The following is a 20,245-nucleotide window of genomic DNA, read 5'->3' on the forward strand; positions in this document are numbered from 1 at the left end:
CTGAAGGACCATTTTTAAATTCAAGAAGCTGTTTCCTACTTTGGCTGGAAAACCATTTTTGACGAGAAAGAATAATTAGAGAGGGTTGTTGTTCACTCAGTTGTAAGTCGTATGTTAAATATTGAGCTGATAACACCACCCAACATGATTTTTACCTCCAGTAAATCAGTGGTTGTTTTTTCAAGTTTTATGTATAGAATTTAAAATCAATCATAAAAATTTCCTACCACGTCTCAGTTTTAAGATATAGATCGATAACTGGATTCTGTACAAAGATATCATTACTGTTTGAAATACAATTTTAAACTTATTAACTTTTGGTTGGTTTTGTTTATTGGGATAAAAGTTAAGCAAGTACAAATATACTATATTCTTGCAAAATAGTATATTTTGATTTTTATGCACTTTTCCAGACGAGTCAGTATTTTCATTAATTTTGTTACACCATTCAGCTGTTCAATATATAGTGTTTGATGAACTACGCTACAAGAATTCACCTTCTGTCCAAATTTACCAATTGCTTTTACTGTTTTTAAGTTAATGCATTGTTAAAATGGAGAAGACAAAGCACAGAACTTGCCCAAATCACCCAGACTTCTGCTGTGTTTGTGGACACTTAACCCCAAAAACTCGGAGGATGAAAATATACAATGTCACAAAAGTTGCATATTCATTGTACTTCGGCTGCAAAATCGGTGACCAAGAAAAAAATTGGACTCCACATATCTGTTGTATTACTTGTAGAACGAACTTAAGTCTGTGGTTATATGGCAAGCTGAGAGCATTGCCTTTTGCTGTCCTTATGGTGTGGCGCGAGCCCAAGAATCATTTCGATAACTGCTATTTCTGCATGACAAAAATAAAAGGTATTTCCAAAAAGATCAAGCACTGCATCAAATAGCCAATATCCCATCAGCAATTAGGCCAGTGCCACACGGTAAAGAACTGCCAGTACCTGTGCCACCAAAATCTTGGGGTATTGGAAGTAGTGATGAAGGTACAGAAGAAATCGTTTTACCAGATGTCGCGGAACCGTGTACTTCACATGATTTGGACTACGAGCCAGAAAAAGAAAAGGCCCCACGCTACACTGAACAAGAAGAATTAAGCGACTTGATCAGAGACTTGGGCTTACCCAAAGAGAAGGCTGAATTACTCGGATCCAGACTACAACAGTGGAACTTACTCGCCAAAGGTACAAACATTACAATATACCGGTACCGTAAGCAAAATAAAGAATTTTCAAGATATTTTGCAATGGAAAACAACATGCGAGTCTGCAAATACGTCGTTGGTCTTATGCACGAACTGAACATTGATCACAATACCTCTGAATGGCGTTTGTTCATTGATGCGTCAAAGCTAAGTTTGAAAGCAGTATTGCTTCATAATGGAAATACTTTACCATCAGTTCCTCTTTTCAGCTGTAGACCTGAAAGAAACTTACGATAGTATGTCCCAGATTCTTGCTGCTATACGTTACAATGACTATGGTTGGAATACTTGTGGTGATTTCAAAGTGATTGGACTGCTTCAAGGTGATTTCACTAAATACTATTGTTTCCTGTGTGGGTTAGTCGTGTAACAGCCAAACACTACGTCGTACAACACTGGGATAAGAGAGATGTATATATTCTCGGCAAAAGCAATGTAAAGTATGTTCCATTGGTTGATCCACAAATGGTTTTTCTTCCCCCTTTACACATCAAGCTTGGACTGATTAAGAATTTCACTAAGACACTGGATAAAGAAAGCAGAGGATTCGCATATTTACTGAAAATGTTTCCAAATTTATCTCATGCAAAGCTGAAGGAAGGAATTTTCATAGGTCCTCAAATAAGAAAGCTCCTTAAAGATGAAGCATTTCAAAGAAACCTGAATGATGTTGAACTGACTGCATATGGAGATCTTTCAAGGCTGTGGTACACGGTTCCTCGGAAAGAGAAAAGAAGAGAACTATGAGCAACTGGTGACAAACTTGCTGAAATGTTACAAGAACATGGGGTGCCGAATGTCATTTAAAATGCATTTCCTTCATTCCCATCTGGATTTCTTTCCTGAAAACTTAGCAGATGTCAGTGATGAACAAGGAGAGCGCTTCCACCAGGACGTATCTGCAATGGAAAAACTGGGACTCTGCCATGATGGGAGATTACTATTGGTTCCTTAAATGGGAAAGCAATCTGGAGTATAAAAGGAAATCATTGAGTGGGAAACATGTCTAAGTAACATATTGTGTGTAATAATTACAACCATGTATGCTGATATTTTATAAAAACAAGGCATTTAAAAAATGCCTATATCTTTTGATGTAGACGTGACAGAAGTAAAAGATTGATATTTTTATAATCAGTACATTAATTTTGTTCAGAATAACCAACTTTCGTTCCAGAGGTATGACAAAAAAAAATTTGTTGGGTAGTGTAATCAGCCCAAACAAACTCTTAGGGGTTACAAAGAAAAATTCTGTCTATTAGCTTCACACTCACATTTAGAAATGATCAACAAAGATCTCCCTCCTCCCAATACAACAGCGTCTCTCATATTTTCCAAACCATTGAATTAGCTCATTACCATGAACTAATTCAGTGGCTCAGAATGACGGCCATTATGATTTCTTTAATCATTATGTAGCACTTAAAAAAAAAAAAAAAAAAAAAATATTTTTATCATTGGTCTTGGGACTAGCCCTGTTTATAGAGTGACCATTTATCTATTAATAATAAACAATACAATAGATAATAACAATAATAATTTCGTCATAATTTTCGTCATGTTTGACAGATGTGGAAACAACCAGTAACAAGATTATAATGACCCGTCTTGCAGCAGCTCCAATTTGTAATAATACAAATATACATGCCTACATCAAACAGCGATGAAGACACACTAGAAGAGATCTACGAACAATTGGAAAAACTGAGAGAAACAAAATCAAATGATAATATAATTATAATGGGTGACTGGAAGGCAGCTTTGGGTGACAAAAGAGAAGAAAATATCGTTGGAGATTTCGGGCTAGGATCATGAAATTTGAGAGGACAACCACTAATTGATTTCTGTAGTCAAGAAAGATTTGTAGTTGCCAACACTTGGTCTCAAGCACTATTACGACGTAGGTATACATGGAAAAATCCTGGAGATTTTCGTAGATATCAGTTAGACTGCATTTTGGTGAAACAAAGAAACCGCAATCCGTTAAAGAAAGCCGTCTTTTCAAAGAGCAGATGTGGACACTGACCATTCAATGGTAAAAATGATAACAGAACTAAAGTAAAAGAAAATTAATGGGAAGAAAATAATAATAAACGGAACCTAGACATGAAGAAAGTACATAGAAGATCTATACAGGTAGTTACACTAACCACATGTTATGATGGAAATACGATGAGAAAGAAGAACAGCAAAACTTAATAGAAGATCAAATATTAAAAGAAGAATATGATTTCTTTTTGAAGTTCATTCATAACAACAAAGCTCCTCGTATAGATTACAGCAGAATTAATAAATAACAGTGGAGACCAAGTCAAGCAATCACTATTTGAATTGATTTCGAAAGCATATAGTGAAGGAAAATGGCTAGAAGAACATTTTACAACTGTCATAGTACCAATATCAAAAAAATCTGGCCAACCAAATGTAAAGGCTACAGAACCATCACACTCATATCACATGCATAAAAAATTCTGTTAAAAATCAGAAAAATGCGAATAGAATGTTACATCGAACAGTGTTTAGAGGTCACACAATGCGGATTTAGAAAGAACTTATCTATAAGAGAAGCAATAGAAACTTTAAGATTCTTGGCTGAAAGAATCTTCTTAAAGTTTCTGTTGCTTCTCTTGTAGATAAATTATTTCTAAATCCGCATTGTGTGTCCTCTAAAGGTATGTGACAGGCATCGGTATGTGTACTTTATTGACTATACAAAAGCATTTGACATAGTAATTTGGAATGAACTTTTTCCTCTAATAGAAAACATGGGGTCCAGAAAGATTAATTACGTTAATATTTGACTTATATACAAAAGACAAAAGGTCTTCGATTGACAGAAACAGCAAAAATAGGGAGAGGAGTGAGACAAGGATGCCTGCTTTCCTCAGGTTTATTTAATATATTTGCAGAATTAATAGTGAAAGAAGCATTTGATGGTGAAAAGTTAGGTCTAAAGATAGGTGGAAGAACGCTTAGCACAATTAAGTTTGCAGATGATCAGGTAATCCTTGCAGATAGCCCAAGAATGTTATCCAATATGCTAAAACAGTTAACCAAGAAAGTGAAGAAATACGAAATGAAGATTAATACTAATAAAACAAAGATTATGATGATAAGTAAAAAGCCAAAACAATTTCTTATTGAAACTGATGGTGAAAAAATAGAGTAGGTTACAAAATTTAAATATCTAGGACTGATTATATAACACAAGATGCATCTTGCCGCAATGAAAATCGGTTCGAGAATTGCAATGGTAAAACAAACATTTAGAGGTAAAATCTCTTTATTAAGCCAAAGAAATATGTCGCTAGATCTAAGAAAAAGAATTATGAAAACATACATTTGGGCAATTGCATTGTATTCAGCAGAGACATGGACATTAAACAAAACCAATTTAAAAAAACTAAAAGCGTTTGAAATGTGGTGATGGCGGAGAATGGAAAAGATTAGCTGTACAGAAAAAATGAATAATAACGTGGCTTTACAAGGTGTAGGAGAAGAATTAGAAGACAACGGCTACAATGGATCGGGACACACCATGAGGTAGAGGAATGTTACTGGACGTGCTGTAAGCAGGACTGTAGTGGAGGTATATATGCAGGTATACGCCGTATATTCTCTGGATTTTCTTTAGGTCAATAGCGTATACCTTCTGGTTGAAAGACTTGAAAAAACAAATATTATTAAAATATTTTACGTTATAACATTCATAGAGTATACCTTCTGCTAATTTTACGCACTGGCTTTAAGGTAAAATACCAGGAAAAAGAAAACAAGAAAGACCAAGAAACACCATCATAAATACAATTCTGAAGGAAACTAAGCTTCGGAGCTATGTAGAAGAAACACTTAGCACAAGACCGTGAGAAATGTAGACAGCTCATCAAAGGGGCAAACCAGCCGAGAGGCTGATACACTGAAGAAAAAGAACAATAATACAATGAGTACAGTAAATTCTTTAAAGTTCGGCATGTTCATCTTGTCCCTCCATCTGTTTGTGCAGCCAGAAGGGTTTAAACTGCATTGATAATGCAATGGTCTTAATTTTCACAGTAGAAAAACGCCTTTTTAACGAGTTTCCCTGGCGTTGCACAACCTTCAAACAGCTCTAGCTGTATTACAACTTTTAAAACTCTGATTTCGTATACCAAATGGCAGTTCACATCGAACAACTTTCTTACAAAAGTTTTGTCTGATCGTACCAGACTTAGTGATGTACCAGTTAGTCCTGAACAGGCTGTCATAGCCTGTTTTCTGTGAAACTTAAAAGACCATTGCATTACTATGCAGTTTAGATTCTATTGGCTGCAGAAACAAATTAAATGAGATCTTCAAGCATCTTATCAAGAAAGAAATGTCATCACCTTTTTCTCTTTCTCTCTTTTTCTTCTTATCGATTATTGCATTATTAGAAATCCGATCGTTGATAAGATTACCGGACTGTATTTTTTTTTTTTTTTTTTTTGGTAAAATGTTGCGGATTGTAAAGTGCCGGATTTTCCACAGTTTATACTTACTTGCGTCGACGTTTTAATGTTTTTCTAAGAGTATTGTGTAAGTATATTAGAGATGGATACGCAAAGAGTGGATAAAAATAGATAATAAATAAAAAGGGTTGGTTGTGATTTGCACGTGGTTAAAAGTAATAATAATTGCTTAGAAATCAATGCTCAGATTTTAATGTAATAAAATTTAAAATAATGATATCGTATCTGCAACTCTCTGTCATATTTGTTTAATGTTCCATGACATACAGTATGCACATATGTACATACAGGTTTATGAATATTTATTATATACAGTATAAGTATTTATATTCTGTTTAAAATAAAAGGGGAAGCTAAAGCAGTGTTCCAGAGAATTATTGAGCTTTAATTATCATGTAGCAGTAAAAAAAAAAAATAATAAATAAAATAAATAAATAAAAAATAAATAAAAAATAATAAAAAAAAAAAAAAAAAGATTATTTTATCATGGGGGGGGGGTTAAACCTATAGTCCCTATCTTGAAATATCACTGATCTGTCATATTGCCCATTCACAGTGCCGGCGCCAGGGTATTTTGTTTCCTAGGCAAGGCTAACTACTTTCATCCCCCCCCCCCCAAAAAAAAAAAAAAAAAAAAAAAAACGCGTGTACCCTGTACGCACGAAAGATGTTTTATGTGAAAACCACTTTGACTAAAATCAGAACCGTTTTAAAATCGAACAGCTAGAACGAAGCCACGAACAATGTAACATTTTATGCTGACGCCCGCTACTTACTCTACCGAATCATATTACTGACGATGAAATATTTTATGCGCACAGGCCCGCTACTTCTCTACCGAATCAACGTGTAGCATTAGTTGAGGCATATGATGCAAGAAATCAGGCTTATATAGCATCAGCCAAAAAAAAAAAAAAAAAAAAAATTGCCCATCCCGGTCACTCCAAACGTTTGTCTAGTTCAGCCTTAAATTTATTTAGGCTATCAACTTCCACAACAACAGATGGAAGTATGTTCCAGCAATCAACTACCCGCTGGCTAAAGGCAAACCGCCGCACATCTGCTCTACAACTGTCTTTCCTCAATTTGAATCTATGACCCCCTCAGGTTCTTAATCTGAGCAAGCGGAAGTATCCGCTATTTGGAAGAGGTTAGCGAAAGCCAAACCAATAGGCTAATAATTATTACCCATTTGCTTATAGCCATTTGTTGAATAGTATGGTTGCAACAATACAGGTATTTGTATTGTTGTAATCCGCATTTCGTTACATTCCATTGTTATGTACCGCTATAGATGTTTTCACGTCAATAATTTTCTGAGCAGTGAAAGGCACTGAATGCCACACTGCTATAGCCTTTGTGTTCAACGATACCGTAGTCAAATGCAGAGCGTTGTTGAGAGTATCGAGAAAGCCAACCTAACAAAATAAAGATGGAGGTAGCAATGAGTGTGCGAGAACGACAAAGACTATCGAGATTGCGTAAAAGACAAAGAACATCAAGCGTTGGATTTAGCAGTGCCTTCAACCAGCAATGCAGCTCCATCTAACAATAATGTACTCGAAGTGAGTATTAATTATGTACAACGGAACAGTTTTCCAATTGCGGAGCAGATGAATTTAAATGATCGAGCTCCTTTTCTTTACACCGACTACTATTTATATAAGAATGATCATTGAGAATTTGAAAGGATATTTATGAAAAATGATTTCTGTTCTGGATGCTACATTTGCTATCATCTATGGTTCGAAAACGACAAAGAAACCAGCTGCTAAAAATGCTGCCTTTGATATGTGTGGACATGTGTTGTGTCTTATGTAAGGCGGCCTCTAAACATTGTCATCTCCGCCATGGTTCTCTCTGATGATATATAAAACTCTGTACAATGGCCAGAAATGAGTGTAGTGCTATGTTTGCGTAGTGTGTCGTTGTGTTGTTTCTGGCCGCTTAGCTACCAGGAAGACTGCTTCCTAGCACTTGTCCACGCCGCGAGGAGGCGGGCCCAACTATACACCTACTAAACCAAATGTAATATTTCCACCGCCCATAGGAGGAATCGCAAGTCCTACAGCATTCTCCTATAATCACTAACTGTAGTGAATAGCACAAAGAATCCCGCATCCACTGGAGAAAGTGTAATAGCAGTGGATGCCAGCAGTTCCCGTACCCAGGAAGCCAAAATCTGGGTATAAGCAGGTGAAAATCCCGTCTCTAATAAACTGGAGACCAGCGAATTCTGCCCCCGAAGGAGCTACCATAAAAGTTTCAAGAAAAGAAAAAAGATAATAATAATAAATTTAATTAGATAAAATGTTTAAGGCATATGCACTGCATTTCCCGATGTGGATGGGATCCTTGTGTGTAATAGATGCAGAGGATCACTTAAGAACAACACCATCCAGCACTATCTAGTCTATTGGCTTTGTCTACCCAGAAATTCCATCGCATTTAGGGAAGTTAGATTTAGTGACAGAGGCTTATTTCTCCTCGCTTACCGTTCATGCAAATAAGACGCCTGAGACACGCATACGGACAATATGGCATTCTGCACCAAGTGAACAATGTATCTGTTTCAGTCAACACGATGGTCCATCGCTTGCCAAGGGAGATTGACTGAAACAGGCACATTGATCGCTTAGCCCAGAATGCCATATTGTCCGTATGCGTGTCTCAGGCGCTTTAATTGTTTATATAAAACGCAAGAAAATACATAAGTCCAGCTATTTGATCTGATTAATAAGAAAGCAAATGGTTAAAGCGTGGCTTCAATATTTGGTCGACACGCCTTTCTATCGATTGTATCAAATCACGATAGATCATCATTCTTTAATGACAGTCACATTGGAAATTAATTTGACTAAAGACAACATAAGCGAAGCGGTTCCGATCGAGGAAAGTCTCATCGCCCAACAGCAAACTTGTTGTGGAGCAATGATAAATACCTTAGAATTTATCGCCCCAGGAGAAACTAGCTTACCGCAGAGCTTACTGTTTGACGACCATGCAGAGGAACTCTCCTTTCCCAGCATTTATCTTGGACAATTCAGAACGTTCAGAGAGAATTTACGTGTGACTCCGTTCATGATGGCAACGAGCGAGCTCAGACCATCTGGCAGACGCGTTCTTACTCCACGTCATCTCCTTTGCGTAGCAATGAAGATGAATGATATTGAGAACGAGAGATTCTTTGGTGGTGGCTTTCAAATACATAGGTAAAGATACACAACTAACCCGCGAGCAAGTTCAATCCAAAGAATACATTAAAGCTGTATCGAAAACAATTTGGCCTTCCTAAGGACAATTCCAAACTCTACCCACTACTGGGCTCAACGTAAGCGCGATCTCTTTTCTATGATTGGACAGCTAGGTAAACCTATAGCGTTCTTGATGCGACAAACCGGAAATGACGTCATTGCAGCCGTTGACACCGCTTTCATTCCCTTGGAATTCACTATTCTGTCACGATTTTGCGACATTGTCTCAAAATCGCCATTTCCGGTTTTATGCTTTAACCGGAAATGACGTCAAATTATGCCATTTCCGTGCCGCAAAATTGTGACACATTGGTTTTACTTCAGTCCGAAATTTAGTAGGTGCCACCAAAGATGTTTTCATATTAAAAATTTCCAACTTCAATTTTCAAGAACAGATGGCTTGTAGAAAAATGAAAAACAAAACTTAACACTGCTAAATTTATTTTAAATTGCAAGAATAAGCAATACAACAATCTTTGATTATCTTTCTCAAATAAAAAATAAAATTTTTAGCACACAGATCATTTTGAATAAACGTGAATTTTGATGTTAAAATCTGAGTCTCTTAAAAGTTTCAATTTCAGGCACATCAAAATCTCACTTTGCGTGCCTTTGCAAATTTTGTCACAAATTCCTTCGGGTCAAGTGCTGAAGCTTGGGCATGTTCAATTGGTATTACCTTCAGCAATAATAAAATTCTTCAAAATATAAAATAAAAGTAAAATATTATCAGAAAGTTATATCTTATAAATTTCTGATAATATTTTATCAAAAATTACCGAAAGTTGCACAAACAGGATGTTACTTACTCGATGACAACATGACGTAACGTATCCAGCTGTAAACAACACATGTTGCCAACCAAGAGGAATAAGAGATTTTTTTTTCTTAGTGAAAAATATCACTACATTTCGGGGAAAAAAAAAAAAAAAAAAAAAAAAAAAACATATAAAAAGGATAAATAAAAAAAATATATATATAGAAATTTTTTCTAAGACTTTATAATTCATAGCATTGTTGTTTGCTTTATCTTAATGCTCGTTACAAAGAACTCATCGTTAAACTTAAATAAAAAAAAATAAAAAAAAAAAAAAAAAATATATATATATATATATATATATAGAGAGAGAGAGAGAGAGAGAGAGAGAGAGAGGCAACCAGAGGGAGTAATATTCTTGATTTGATTATCAGTAGTGATTCTTCATGCATTAAGCATCTGCAGATAAATGAACCACTGGGCGACAGTGATCACAATGTATTGATGTGGGAATTATTTAAAGATGTAACTACCATCGAGGCTAAAGGGAAGGGCTTTTGCTTTCGTAAAGTTGACTACAGAGGTCTCAGACAGTTTTTAAATTCTGTACAGTGGGATCAACTGATGATGTTACCAACAGTGAATTCTAAATGGGAAGCCGTCAGGGACTTAATTTTGGAGGCTACTAGGCTTTTCATTCCAACTAAGAAATAGTGTTCAAGATTGAGGCCTCAATGGATGTCAGATGAATTAATGAGGCTAGTGGCAGAGAACAATTAATGTATGAGATGCATATAAAGTATCAGGCGACATAGAAGCCTATGGCAGATATAACCCAGTCTGTAATCAAGTCACAAAGGAGGTTAGGTAGGCGAAAGCAGATTATGAGAAATTTTTGGCAAAGGATGCAAAGAAAAACAGCAAGGAGTTCTTTACTTATGTAAACTCTAGAAGGAAAGGGATGAATAGGGAAGGGAAGATGGGTTGACTATTGATGATCATGCTCAGGTAGCTGATAAACTGAATGAGTATTTTGCATCTACATTCACACATGAGGAGTTATTCAATGAGGGGAGTGCCAGAAGTTTATCAAACGATAACAGGGTGCTAAGTGATTTTGTAATAACTGAGAGCAAAATGGAGGAAAAATTGTTGAAGTTAAACATAAGGAAGGCACCTGGGGTGAACGGGATCTATCCAGTTATATTAACGGAGGCAGCAAAGGAAGAAAGCAAACCCTTAGCCATAATTAAGAGAGCGTCCTTGGACTCAGGGGAGGTCCCCATGTACTAGAGGTGTACAAATGTATGAGCAATTCACAAAGGAGATTCAAAAGGTGACAGGTATAACTGAAGGTGACAGAAGACCTGTTAATTTAACTTGTGTTCCGGAGAAAATAATCGAATCACTGGTTAAAGAAGCATTGCAGGATCATCTAAACAACACTGCAGTAATAGTTAAGCCACAGCATGGGTTTATCAAAGGGAGGTCTTGTCTGATCAATTTGATTGCTTACTATGATGTGGTCACAAAGGAACTCAATGCCAAAAATAATTTTGATATCGTATACAGTACTTGGATTTCAGGAAAGCTTTTGATACTGTTGCACATGGAAGACTGCTGTACAAATTGGAGAGGTATTCAAGGGTAACTGCTACAATGGATAAAGGGATGATTGAGTGGGAAACAACAGAGTGGTAATCAATGGACACTGCTCTTCGCGGACAAATGTTATTAGTGGAGTTCCCCAAGGTTCGGTGTTGGGCCCATTGTTGTTTTGTATATTTATCAATGATATTGATGAAGGTATATCAGGTTTAATGTCCAAATTTGCAGATGATACAAAAGTTTGCAGAGTTGTTAAAGACAGTAATGACGGTATGCTACTCCAACTGGATCTAGATAAGTTGGGAAAATGGGCTGAGAAGTGGCAGCTGGAGTTTAACATTGACAAATGCAAAGTACTGCATATGGGTAGCAATAACCGAAGAGAAACGTACCAACTGTGTAGTACTACACTCAGGGAAGTGGAAAGTGAAAAAGACCTGGGGTTAATTTTGCAGCCAAATATGAAGTGCGCTGAGCAGTGCAGACGGGCTGCCAGGGCAGGTCATGGAGTCTTGTCAATGATGTATAGGAATTTTGCTAGCAGGGACAGGGAAGTGATAATTCCGTTATAAAAGACAGTGGTCAGGCTAAACCTAGAGCACTGTGTACAGGTCTGGAGGCCTCATTTTAGAAAGGATATAGAGTTGCTAGAACAAGTACAGAAAAGGGCAACAAGATTGGTGAGGGGAACAAAGAGGAGCTTTTACCAAGAAAGGCTTAAGTTCTGCAAATTGCAGCACCTGGAGAGTAGGTAGGCACCTGCGAGATGATCTGATTGAGGTCTATAAGGCTTTGAATGGATTGAGCAAGCTGAATGCTGATGAGATTCTTCGTCTTCCTCAGACTAAGAACCTGAGGGGCCACAGTTTCAAATTGGGGAAAGATAGTTGCAGAATAGATGTGCGGAAATTTGCTTTTATCCAGCGGGTAGTTGATTGGTGGAACAGACTTCTATATTTTGTTGTCGAAGGTAATAGCCAAAATAACTTTAAGACTGAGCTAAACAGGCATTTGGAACGAATGGAGGGATGAAATGGGAGTTTTTTTTTTTTGGCTGATGCTGCATAAGCTTGCTTTCTTGCATCGTATGCCTCTCCTAATGCTAATGAGTTGCTTATATAGTATACGGAATGTTTTATCTCCCGCAGGTGATTTCCTTCATCACAAGGTACTGACAGAATCTGGTGGTTTTCTATTTCGACCATTAGGAGCAGGCGGATATGCACTTTATGTACGGTTTGGCGGACGGCAATGCTCTGGAGGATCGTCTTTGTACCAAGTAAGGTTCCCAGAACGAAGATGTGCAGACAGGAAAACGTTTGAAGATATCTCTCTCCGTCTTTGTGAACATGGGACCTTTACACCTCTTGCTGCGGACAGAGGACGACCAAGATGTACGACTCCTGAAATAGAGGGGTGGACCAACTGCCTGGTCTCCACGCTCAACTGATTTAAACCCACTAGATTTCTTAAGAGGCATCATTTAAAGTCATCGGTGTATCCGACTCCGGTAGCTGATGTGGGAACTCTCCGCAATCGAATTGTGGCAGGTTGTGAGACAATACGAAACATGCCAGGAATTTGGCATCGTCTTCGCGATTCCATGAGACGTCTATGTGAGGCCTGTATTTAGGCAGAAGGTGGACATTTTGAACAATTACTATAACGTGATGTGAACAGTTAAGTGTCAGAGACAGACCTTCAAAACTCGGAAACCAAGCATTTCCGGAACTATGTTGATATAAAATATTTTTATTGTCTACATATGGGGAACTTATTCCTGAAGTTATGCCGTGTATTTTTGAGACACCCTGTAGATTATTCATACTAGTTATAACTGCCTAGTGATGTATTTTGATATGCTGTTTGAAGTTCTTCAAATTGATTTTCAATTTATTTCTTTTCTTAGTGGTGGTTATGCCATGTTTTTCTACAGAAAATGTAAAATTTGTTGATATTCAAAACCTGCCATTAAAATCTTAATGTGAATTTAGTCAAAAGACCTCCAACTGTCTGAATGTTTTAATGTTGATTGCATTTGAACTTGATTTTAAGTGCATTTGAATCGTTTCAATATATTATTATATATAAAATAATTTTCAGGAGCAGCCATGAGCAAACTCTTAATTTCGTTTGGTGTGTAATAATAATAATAATAATAATAATAATAATAATAATTTCTTTCTTTCATAGTATCTGCAGATTTAATATATGCATGTCTTCTCAGATGTTTTACTACTTCCTTACCATCGCGTAATGTTTAACAATCTGGACTCTGAATCCGGCTGTTCTAGTTAAAATTTATCCCCTTTACCCCCTTTTTTAGCACATTTCGGAATAAAAGTGCCTAGGGTCTACGAACACCAAAATCCATCCCTGGTTCATTGTATCCTAGCACTAATGCGATGCAAGAGTACATTTTCACAGTTAGAGAAAATGTTTCCTCGAAGAAACTTCGACTTCGTGATCGACATTGGAGAGGGTGGAACGCTAAAGCTGCCCACGAGGTATATTTACAAATCTGTTCCGCCAAGCAACGCAAGTTTAAAAGTCTGAAAAGTCTTTGCGCTTTGACGAACGTGATGCACGCTTGCTTACATAATCACTGATTCCTGCAGAATTATCCCACGGATAAGAAAGCTTATAATGATTTACGAAAAACGATAACTCATAATTTTATCTTTTTTTTTTTTAAATACTCTTTGTATGCGAGTCATCTGATCAAGTAGATTGGTTCTATTTATTGGTTACAATTGCAAATGGACGGGAACGAGATCTTTTGATTATCTCTTTCGTATTCTTTAGACTACGCCACTAAGCTAGCACCTGCTTTTAGTTTCATTACTAAAGCACCCGTGTATTTCAGTGTCCCATTGAGGGGGGGCGGGGAATGTTCTACCAGTCTATTTATGGAACACCTTTATAGGTTGGGAATCGTTTCCATACTGGTGGACACAGTTGTTAGCGTCTGTGTAACGTACCGAACGTAAATATCCGTGACACTTAAAAATAGAAGATAGCCCCTTTCTGGCCACGTGGGACGAGTTCGAAGACTCGAGGAAAGAAAAAATAAAATAAAATAAAAAGTAGCGTGACAGGTTGGTCACAGTTCCGGGCAGAAGCGCAAATAATCGTGCTGTAAGACGAGAATTTTAACCTCTTTCCACGTAGTGTTTTCTTTCTGGGTATTGGTTTCACCCTCGCCGATAATAATAGTTATAAGAATTGGCAAAAAAGAGATTCGGATTTTCTACTTTATAAACATTTATTTTCTTTGCTGCCATTTTTATTTTGGTACTTTTGAAGTTTCATTCTTGGCGCAGTGCTAACAGTGAGACGGTTTGTGTGTTAAGTGGAAGTTTGTTTTCTGTTCAATTTTATACGTCAAATTTTCAAATATGCATTCAAAAATAACATTTCGAGATATTTCCTTGTGTGTTGTGTTGGGTGGGTTGAGTATTAGCGCACGCGCTGTGCTAACTATTCAGCTTTATGCACGAACCTTCTCAGGAGCTATTTCAGGTTTTCTTTGTATCCAATTATATATAGAATATCATTAATCAAACCATTTTTCCGGAAATTTTTCACTACACTGAATCAGTAAATGTCACAAAATTCTCACAATAGTAAATTATATTCCACTATGTCAAGCCAGGAAATTATGTATTGAAGATAATGGAGGGTTTCTCTAATGAAAGAAAAAAAGGGGGAGGGGAGATATTACGCGAGCGTAAAATATCCAGCAGAGTTTTAACCTCTTTGTGGACTTTCTTTCATCTACCATCGAAGGACTGGAACATTCGGAAGCGTTTCTGTTTTCCCTTCCCCTTAACCTTCATCAGTGTCCATATGGCCATTGCTACGCGTACAAGGAAGTGTGGAGTGGTGTTCATAGCAGAACTAACTTTCCACCAATGGGCTATCAAATAAGTTCCACCCCTCCCCCGCCACACATACTTGACTTCACCTTTTTGTGTCTTTCTCTCCGCTTATAAAACCATCATCACCTTTGTTATTCTGAGCAATCCGCAAAGAAGTGGGGGCAGAGCTGAGGTCGTGGTTGATTGCTGGCTTCATGCATGAAAGATTTCTTAAAATTATCACTGCGCGGTAAACACTTCCCCAATTATAAAAGAGCAAGATTATGCTCCGAAATCTTCTTGTTTGGGGGGGGGGGAGATAGAGGTTAGGAGACAGAAGTGGTATATTTGGCCCTAGACCAGAACAGTTCCTACAATAATTATATATATAGTATATACGTATTTAAAAAGTAATAGTAGCAAAGAAATAAAATTGTATATTAAGAGGACAGACATGGTAATGAATTAAATTGATTAATAACGCAAAATTAAAATAATAGATATGTCCAATGTGGCTAAAATTAAATTGAAGTAAATTTTGTCTGGGCCACTAGAACCATTCGAGTAAGCCGATGTCTAAACTGTGAAATATCACATATAATCTAAACAGAAAAAAGGAAGAGGGAAATGAAGGAATGTTGGCCATGAGTCCCTAAATCTTCATATTGATGCTGGGATATCATGACACATATCATGAAAAAAATGGCTCAAGTAATTAATAGAAATAATACCAGAATTTAATTGAGAAGAACTAACTTATAAGTATCCGACGTGTTATAAGGTATAAATATGTTGGTATACAAAGGAGGGAATTTACACTGGTATACATAAATCCCCTAGCCAGTAGGGCGTTATATATGTGTGTGTGCAAATAAACTGGGATGTGGTGTGATTTTGGGGTGGGGAGGGGCGGTTAGGAGCATCGGCGACTAAGGGGCCATGTTGCTCCATGTATATTGTCTGTAAATTGCGTGTGTTCTGAGGCCGATTTTCTGTTTGTTGGACGAAAACCCGAATTTCCATGAGGGGAAAAAACCATGCTCCAACTCAGCCACGTTGTGAAAAGGACCCATAAAAATTCCTCCCGTCATCGACGGGATTCTAACTCGGTTCTTTTCCACCTGGTGTGGGGAGGACGGCGATCCTACCAACTGTGCCACCCAAGGGCTGTGGTATGATGACCTTTTGCCTTGTTGAGTATAAATACTGCCCAGGCTGCTCAACTTCAGTAATCTGAAGCAAGAATGGAAAAAACGTGATCTATCAGACTTTGAAAAAGGATCTTATTGTGGGTGTACGTTTAGCAGGAGCCACGATTCAAGAAACAAAAGACATAACTGGTTTCTTAAAAAGCATCCATCTGAAAGGTTTTTAATGACTGGAAAGTAAGCGGGGCTGTGGTATGATGACCTGTTGCCTCGTTGAGTATAAATACTGCACAGGCTGCTCAACTTCAGTGATCTGAAGCAAGAATGGGAAAAACGCGTGATCTATCAGACTTTGAAAAAGGGTCTTATTGTGGGTGTACGTTTAGCAGGAGCCACGATTCAAGAAACAAAAGACATAACTGGTTTCTTAAAAAGCATCCATCTGAAAGGTTTTTAATGACTGGAAAGTAAGCGGGGCTGTGGTATGATGACCTGTTGCCTCGTTGAGTATAAATACTGCACAGGCTGCTCAACTTCAGTAATCTGAAGCAAGAATGGGAAAAACGCGTGATCTATCAGACTTTGAAAAAGGGTCTTATTGTGGGTGTACATTTAGCAGGAGCCACGATTCAAGAAACAAAAGACATAACTGGTTTCTTAAAAAACATCCATCTGAAAGGTTTTAATGACTGGAAAGTAAGCGGTTCATCCACATCTTAAAAGCGCAAATGTGGCAGAAAAACAATACTTCCAGAGCCAAGCCGTCGCACTCTAAGAAAGACTGTGCGGAAAATTAGGACAGTGTTTTGAAAATAACGTCTGAATTCAACCAAGCCCAGAACTGCCCTATTTCAACCACTATGCGCAGGGAATTGAAGAAATTGTTATTGGCAGTCGTCTGCTTATTGGTGTTGTGATTGGACAGTGGAACAATGGAGGAAAGTCATGTGGTCAGACGAATCACGATACACTTTTTTTTGCACTGATGGTAGGTAGAGAGTTGTGAAAACCTCACGAAGCGATGGGGCCTGCTTGCGTTGTTAAGCCAACCCTAGCATCTGGAGGTGGTATCATGTTATGGGGAATGTCTTGTTGGCACGGACTGGATCCTTTGATATCGAGACGCCTCCGTAGCCAGGTGGGAAGGAGCAGCAGTGCGTAGCACACGCTTCTTGATTAGACCGGGGTTCGAGCCCGTCACCACCAAATACGAAGGATGCGGAAAGGTCAGGAATGACCACCGCATATTCACGGAGCAATATGGCCTTAGTTGCTAATGCTCCTAAAAACCAAATAACAAACTTTGATATCGGTAGAAGTTCGAATGTCACCCTGAGAGCGCCTGAATTGTATATCAGATCTATGCAATGTTGCACTTTTATCCCGAAGGTGATGGCTACTTTATGGTATGGATGACAGTACAACAGGGCATCGTGCAAGAATGGTTCGGAGAACATGACAACGATTTTCCACTATCTTCCCTGGCCCTAACGTTCACCTGATCTCAATCCTGTTGAGAATGTGTTGGATATACTGGAGAGAGCTATTCGGCAAAGAAGTCCTCTTCCTTCAACTTTGTCACTCGCAGCTACGCGATATTTTTCTGGAAGAATGCTGGAGGTTTTACACAATTAGCCTAAAACAACTTATGGAATCCATGCTGCGTCGCACACTTGCTGTTATTCGAAGCAAAGGCGGCCTAGTTGGATACTAAATAAAGGTTCATATTGTTTTGCCGGTGTGTGAATATGCAGGGTCTTTTTTTAGCATAGGCCTTACTTTTCGGCTCAATTCATCCTGGGGGAGGGGGAGAGAATTCATATAAATACGTACTGTAAGTAAACATGTACCTGATATGAATAAATATTTTATTAGGTATGTGTCTACTTATTCTTCTTATTATTATTTTACTGCTGGGAAACTCCATAGCCATTTTTTAAAGTTCAAACAGTCATAGTTGCTGAACAGTTCAGAATGGGCACGAATATATGATATTTTTTTTTCTTCTTTGTTTTCAAGGCCTGAATCGATCCTAAAAGTACACATTTATGAAATTCTTGTATATTTAAGAAGGAAGGGGAACATTGTTTTTACTTTCTTTGATATTGAAAAAGTCAGCAGTTTCTCATTGAATTATGGATTCGGGTCGTAATGAAGTATTCGTGTTTCAACATTACTTATAATTTTCTACTGTCTTCTTAAACTTTGTTTGAAAAATAAAAATAAATTGTTAGAATTAATAAATACGTCTTGACAGAATTTTCATTGGCATTCCTTTCTAGTATCTTAGCTAAATTTTATTCTTCAACAGTTAAGTTAGTTATCTGTCTGAATGAACAAAACTCACGAGACCCATGAAAATTTCATGGGTCTCGTGAGTTACTGGATGCCCACGTCATCCATCCATCATCATGTGTTACTATAAACACTTCTGATGAAGAAAACGTGGCATTACTTTCGAAACGTTGAGTGGTTGATGTTCCGTCTGTTTGTGTTGTAATATTCCAGCGCTAAAACATAGCAGTTCATAGAACATTCAATAAGTATCACCACTCGCTGTTAGATGAGATTTAAGAAGCTTGGGAATCGATATAAACTGGCCTAGTTTGCGATTTTCAACGATCTTCTTTCTGCATTTTGTGTATGAAATTAAGATTGTTGAAAAAAATAAGCATATTTGGTAACCATAGCATTTTTTCATCATGTTTGGTTGTAAAAGGCTGCAGTGTGGTGGAGGTTCAACAGTATGGTGGAGGTACTAACGAAGCAAAGAAATGAGTTTTATATGTCGGGGGGTGGGGAGAGAGAGAGAGAGTTCAGACTAAATTTATCAAATATCGAGTCTATTTGTAAACTGACTCAGTTACGTCAAGTTCAAGGACTCTACTGATACATGATAGGTACGTAAAAAAAAACAATCATTTTGACAATGATTGTTTTATTTACGTGTGATGAGGGTATCAAAAATATTTTAATCGATAATTATATACATATTACAATATTAATATTACTCGATAATATTTTAATATGAGGCCTGTAAAATAGCTAATCTATATTTGGGTTTCACGGTTCATTTATCCAGTTAATGACTCTTATTATCTAAATTAACTTTGCTTTGTTTTTAACAATAGAAAAGATCTTATCGACTTAATTTGATTTCAAACGTTACTGTTTAGCGGAATATAAACCAGTTTAATGTTGAAACTTTTGACAGTAGAGTCTTTTATGTAATGGAGTCCTCATTGTGTCCATTTTTTTGCTATCTTCAACCAGCAGGGACAAGAACTCCTGGGAAGTAGAGCAATATTGGTATCGAAGCATGAAAATGGCGATGAGGGTATCATAAACAAGTTCTGTGGAGAACTCTCAGCCATTTATTTCTAGTTCACTGTCGGCAGTTATTATGTCTCCAGGTGAATGATGAAAAGCAGCCTTTTGGTGTGTAAGACGATCGCTGAATACAAAGATTGAGTGGGTATTCATAGAGAAGGAAATTCCCATAAGAAATGGGTCATCGACTTCATGGAGAGCATTAGATAAATAGGAAGTAATACTGAAATACGCCACTTAAATGATGCGGGCCTGATCGCAGGACTATGAAGAGGAAAAAGATACACTTAAATGGCTGTTTGGAAGATACTTGTGATTTTCGAATATGACCAGTTTTTTTGCGTGTGTGAAGATGGAATGCTATATATTTAGAGAGTTATGGAAGGAATCTTGATTCCTTTCATCGCTCTCTTATCTCCAGTAGACTTCATGCGCGCGCGACACGTTCTTATCTCTTCTGTAAATCGCTTAACAGAAAAATAAATTTATACGATACAGAAAAGGGAACTTTGTTATGCGTATTTACATGTAGATAAAGTCAGAGAGCAGACGGAAGCTCATCTGCGATAAGGTCAGAACTTTGGCA

Source organism: Mastigoproctus giganteus, chromosome 7 (assembly GCF_048544385.1).
Source record: "Mastigoproctus giganteus isolate SK-2022 chromosome 7, ASM4854438v1, whole genome shotgun sequence".
NCBI classification, from domain to species: domain Eukaryota; kingdom Metazoa; phylum Arthropoda; class Arachnida; order Uropygi; family Thelyphonidae; genus Mastigoproctus; species Mastigoproctus giganteus.